This window comes from Saimiri boliviensis, chromosome 11 (assembly GCF_048565385.1).
Source record: "Saimiri boliviensis isolate mSaiBol1 chromosome 11, mSaiBol1.pri, whole genome shotgun sequence".
Taxonomy (NCBI): Eukaryota; Metazoa; Chordata; class Mammalia; order Primates; family Cebidae; genus Saimiri; species Saimiri boliviensis.
The window spans coordinates 21,667,746-21,673,745 of NC_133459.1; positions in this window are offsets into that span (position 1 = coordinate 21,667,746).

Genomic DNA, 6,000 nt, shown 5'->3' on the forward strand with positions numbered 1-6,000 from the left:
CCCACAGGAACCTTCCAAACTCATTTTGTAGTGCCAGCCCTTTTTTCTCAACCCTGAACTCCAGTGCCCACCCTCAGGGAGTGGAGAAAGTCAAGCAGTGGTCTGCAGGATTTCCAGATGCACTCAAGGATGACTGAATTTTTCAGAACCTGTAAACCTAGATCTAATTACTTAAAACAGGCTGGACGCGGTGCCTCACACCTGTAATCCCAGCACTTTGGGAGGCAGAGGCGGGTGGTTCAGTCAGGAGTGCGAGAGCAGCCTAACATGGTGAAACCCCGTCTGTACTAAAAATACAAAAATTAGCCAGGTGTGGTGGCATGTGTCTGTAATCCCAGATACTCTAGAGGCTGAGGCTGGAGGATAGCTTGAACCTGGGAGGCAGAGGTTGCAGTGAGCCAAGATCACGCCACTGCACTCCAGCCTTGGCAACAAGAGCGAAACTCCATCTCAAAAAAAAAAAAAAAGAAAAGAAAAGAAAATGACTACCATGTGCCCAGTAAATCTCTGGGTGGATCCAAGTTTTGTGTTATGGGGTGTGAGACTTACAGAAATGCTGGGAGTTATAAGCCAGGCACAGTAGCTCACACCTGTAATTCCAGCACTTAGGGAGACAGAGACAGGTGGATCACTTGAGTCCAGGAGTTCGAGACCAGCCTGGCCGACATGGTGAAACCCCGTCTCTACTAAAAATACAAAAATCAGCTGGGCGTGGTGGCGTGTGCCTGTAATTCCAGCTACTCGGGAGGCTGAGAAGGGAGAATCCTTGAATCTGGGAGGCAGAGGTGGCAGTGAGTCGAGATAGCACCACTGCACTCCATCCTGGGCAACAACAGCAAAACGTTGTCAAAAAAAAAAAAAAAAAAAAAAAAAAGAGAGAGAGAGAGAAAGAGAAAGGAAAAGAAAAGGAAAGAGGAGAGATGCTGGGAGTCTTTAAGAAAAAACATTAAGTGATGAATATCAATTTAGGAACAGAGTCTTGGAAGGGCATTGTAAAAGTAAGGGAAGACCCTGAAGCTTAACTTTTTTTTTTTTTTTTTAAAATAGAGATATCGGCAGTGCAGAGGGGATCTCGCTATGTTGCCCAAGCCGGTCTTGAACTCCTGGCCTCAAGTGATCCTTCTGCTTTGGCCTCCCAAAGTGCTGAGATTACAAGTGCCCAGCCTGAAGCTTAAATTTTACTAGCTTCACATAAATCTGCCTCTAGCGCCATAATTCTTAACCTATTTTGTGCCATTTGGAAGTCTAGTAAAAGCTATGAATCTCTTCTCAGTTTCTAAATGCATAAAATAAAATACATAGCAATACAGGATAAACCATTTATATTGAAATACAATTAGGAAATATATTTTAAAAACATAGTCGTGATATAGTAAGCTTTTTCTTTTTCTTTTTTTTTTTTTTTAAGATGGGCTCAATTTATCACCCAGGCTGGAGTGCAGTGGTGCAATCTGGGCTCACTGCAACCTCTGCCTCCAGGGCTCAAGTGATCCTCTGACTTCAGCCTCCCTAGTTAGTGGCTTGTAGGAACTAAAAGGGCTGGCCACCACGCTGGGCTAATTTTTGCTTTTTTTTTTTCCAGAGACGGGGTTTCACCATGTTACCCATGTTACCCAAGCAAGAAATTTTTCTTTGTTAACACAATAAATATTAAGATCTTAGAGCAGGTCTAATAACTACAGAAATTGTAAAGTAATAAGATATTTCAAAAAAATCCATAACACTAATAAAGGGATATGAAAATGATTTCTGTTGGTGACAGAGGGAAAGGTATTGCTACTGTGGTATGTCTACATTCACAATGGGGAAAAATGCTAAATTTCAGTTAGATGTTAGAGAAAACAAAGATGTTATTTTTTTCCCCATTCAAGTTAAAGTATCCCTTGCTTCCATTCAGAGACTCCTTTAAGTCCATTGATGATATTTTTGTTTTTGTTTTTGAGACAGAGTCTCATTCTGTCCCCCAGACTGGAGTGCAGTGGTGCAGTCTTGGCTCTAAACAACTTCCACCTCCTGGCTTCAAGCGATTCTCCTACCTCAGCCTCCTGAGTACCTGAGATTACTTGAGTACCTGAGATTACCTGAGATTCCAGCACTTAGGGAGACAGACACAGGTGGATCACTTGAGCCCAGGAGTTCGAGACCAGCCTGACCAACATGGTGAAACCCCATCTCTACTAAAAATACAAAAATCAGCTGCCTGCCATGATATCCAGGGTTTCACCATGTTGTCCAGGCTGGTCTTAAACTCCTGACCTCAAGTGATCCTCTCGCCTCAGCCTCCCAAAGTGTTGAGATTACAGGTGTGAGCCACTGCTCCCGGCCTAGATAGGTAATTTAAAATGACTCTATCATTCAGTATTTTCTGGGATAACATTTCAAATGTTCTGCTACTTAGTCATCAAAGGTATACTCCACATATCAGACCATATATCTTGATTTTTTTACTTGGAAAGAAAATTGCTGTGTAAATACAGATATTCATGAATTTGGTATTCCACAAATACGTATTGCATGCCTCTATATAAAAATCATGGAGTTAAGAGTAGGGTAGGCTGGGCAGTGGCTCACGCCCAGCCATTTTTTTTGTATTTTTGGGAGGCCGAGGTGGGCGGACCATAAGGTCAAGAGATTGAGACTATCCTGGCCAACATGGTGAAACCCCATCTCTAACAACAACAACAACAAAATTATCTGGGCATGGTGGCACACACCTGTATTCCCAGCTATTCGGGAGGCTGAGGCAGGAGAATCGCTTGAATCCCGGAGGCAGAGGTTGCAGTGAGCCAAGATTGCGCCACTGCATTCCAGCTTGTTGAGAGAGCAACACTCCATCTCAAAAAAAAAAAAAAAAAAAAGGTTGTTAAGGGGAGCTCCAGCTATACCCCATAATTTGTGAAATTAAGTAACAGTGCAGCCAGACGCTTCCACATCTCTTCCCTGTTACAGACCAAATCTGTTGTCTGAGCTGTTATGTCAATGAATACACTGATGCTTATAACAATTATAGGGGCCAAGTGTGGTGGCTCACGCCTGTAATCCCAGCACGTTGGGAGGCCCAGGTGGGCAGATGTCCTGAGCTTAGGTGTTCAAGACCAGCCTGAGCAACATGGTGAAACCCCATTTCTACAAAAAATACAAAAATTATGGCTCACACCAGTAATACCAGCACTTTGGGAGATTGAGGCAGTTAGATCACCTGAGGTCAAAAGTTTGAGACCAGCTTAGCCAACATGGGAGAACCTTGTCTATATTAAAAATACAAAAATTAGCTGGGCATGGTGGCTTGCACCTGTAGTTCCAGATACTTGGGAGGCTGAGGCACAAGAAGCACTTGAATCTGGGAGGCGGAGATTGCAGTAAGCCGAGATTATGTCACTGCACTCCAGCTTAGGTGACAAAGCAAGAATCTACCTAAAATAAAAACAAGACAAACAAACAAAAAAATAGAATCATTTTTATTATTTTGTTATTTTTAAAGCACTTTGCAAAATGGTGGAGTTCCAACCAAGACTGACCAGCACTTAAGCTGTTTATGTTCCATTTTACCTCCTAAGATGACAGTTCTTTTACAAAACTAAAATGTCATGTGGATGACTTGCAATGGCTTGTAGTCATCCTATCTCAAGATCTTATTGCATGCCTACTTTATCATCTTTCTTTTTTTTGTGAGACAGAGTCTCGCCCTGTTGCCCAGGCTAGAGGCTAGAGTGCAGTGGCTCGATCTCGGCTCACTGCAACCTGTCTCCCAGGTTCAAGCAATTTGCTTGCCTCAGCCTCCCAAATAGCTGGGACTAAAGGTGCATGCCACCAAGCCCAGCTAATTTTTTGTATTTTTTTTAGTAGAGACATCACCACCATGTTGCTCAGGCTGGTCATGAACTCCTGAGTTCAGGCAATCTGCCTGCTTCGGCCTCCCAAAGTGCTGGGATTACAGGCATGAGCCACCGTGCCCAGCCTGTCATCTTTTTAATTATTATTATTATTTTTTGAGACAGACTCTTGCTTTCTCACCCAGGCTGGAGGGTCTTAGATGGGTCACGATACTTCTGAAAGCCTTCTTCCTCTTTCCAGAAGACCTCACCAGATGCACTAATGACAGAATTTCTACAGTTCTTTTAATGAGTACCGGTCAGGCACGGTGGTCCACAGCCTGTAATCACAGCACTTTGGGAGGCCGAGGGGCTGATCACTTGAGGCCAGGAGTTCAAGACCTGCCTGGCCAACATGGTGAAACCTCATTTCTACTAAAAATACTAAAACGATTAGCTGGGCATGGTGGCGCGTGCCTGTAATCCCAGCTACTCAAGAGGCTGAGGCAGGAGAATTGCTTGAACCCAGGAGATGGATGTTGCAGTGAGCCAAGATCGCGCCATTGCATTCCAGCCTGGGTAACAAGAGTGAAACTCCGTCTCAAAAAAAAAAAAAAAAAGAACTAAAACTTAGCCGGGCATGATCGTGGGCATCTGTAATCCTGGTTACCCAGGAGGCTGAGGCACGATAATCAGCTTGAACCTGGGAGGCAGAGGTTGCAGTGAGCCGAGATTTGTGCCGCTACACTCCACCCTGGATGACAAAGCAAGACTCTGTCTCCTAAAAAAAAAAAAAAAAAAAGAAAGAAAAGAAAAGAAAAAGCAGCTTGGTGTGGTAACCATCAGAAATAGTCACCAGCCCTACTGAAGGGAATAAAGTTTATGTATATTCTCCTTATTTATTTTATTGTTGCCTGCTTATTTTAGGTCAAACATTTTCTGGGGGTTGAAGACACAACAGTGAGCAAGACAGTGACTTCTTCAAGGATATCAAAGTTTAATGGCGGAGACAAAAAAGTAAACAGGCAATTACAAAACAGGGATAAAGTGCTTTGGGATGAACCCAGGGAAAACAGAAAAGGAACGCCTGATCCAGTCTTAAGGGATCAGGAAAGGTTTCCTAAAGCAAGTTAGGTTTGAGACCTGAAGGCTGAGTAGGAGTTGGCCAGAAAAGTGGAGAGAAAGAGATGCAGCTTGGAGGGTTGCAAGTGCAGGGAAAGAGGAGGGAGCCAGAGCTGGGGAGGAGAGAGCGGCAGAGGCCAGACCATGAATGATCTCCTCAGAAATCACACTAAAGAAGGTTCACTGTTTGCTGCTGGCAATGGGAAGCATGACAGGGCTTTACACAGAAGAGTGGCATGAAGGGATTTGCCTTTCAGAAAGATTGTTCTAGCAGAAAGGGAGAACAGACTGACGGGAATCAAAATAGAAAAGAGGAGACTCATTAGGAGGTCGTTTCAGTGAGATGTGGCCCAGTGATGGTCTGAATAATTGCTGCTAATATTTTGAGCCCCGTGGTCTCATTTAATCTTTGCAACTCTATGAGGTAGACATAATTACTCCGATTTGCGGATGGGGAATCCAAGGAACAGAAAAGCTAAATAATTGCCCAAAGTCACATGGTAGTAAGTGGTGGCAGTAGAGAGAGCGAGGCAGAAGGATCTGAGAAATATTTAGGGAGTGGTATGGACATGACTGGATGCATAGTTAACATTTGTTAGCGATTTGGGGAGGGTGGCTAAATGAAAAGTTGTATGATATGCAAGTTTCTAGTTTGGATAAGTGGGCAATGATTGCGTTAGGAACAGAGGAGAAGCAGACGGGTAGGGGGAAAAGTGGCAAGTTGAGTTTAGGGTGATTTCAAGATGTCTGGGTAATTTCCTATTATAATTTTTTTAAACTTAGTTTTGTTATTGTTCATGCTTTGATGGGTAATTTCCAAGCGGAGCTGTCCAGAAAGCAGCTACAGGGGGCTGGTGTGAAACTATGCCAGATTTTGGTATCATCCGCCTCAATCTCTCCAAAAGGAAAAACAAAACCACCTTTCTTTTAGAGAAGCTGAAAATGATATAAACTTTGGAAACGAAGCATTTAGAAAAACAGATCATGCAATGGGATTTCCCACAGACCCATTTTAGGTCATTACAGGGTAATTTTCTCCCATTAATTCTACCCCTCAGCTACTTTT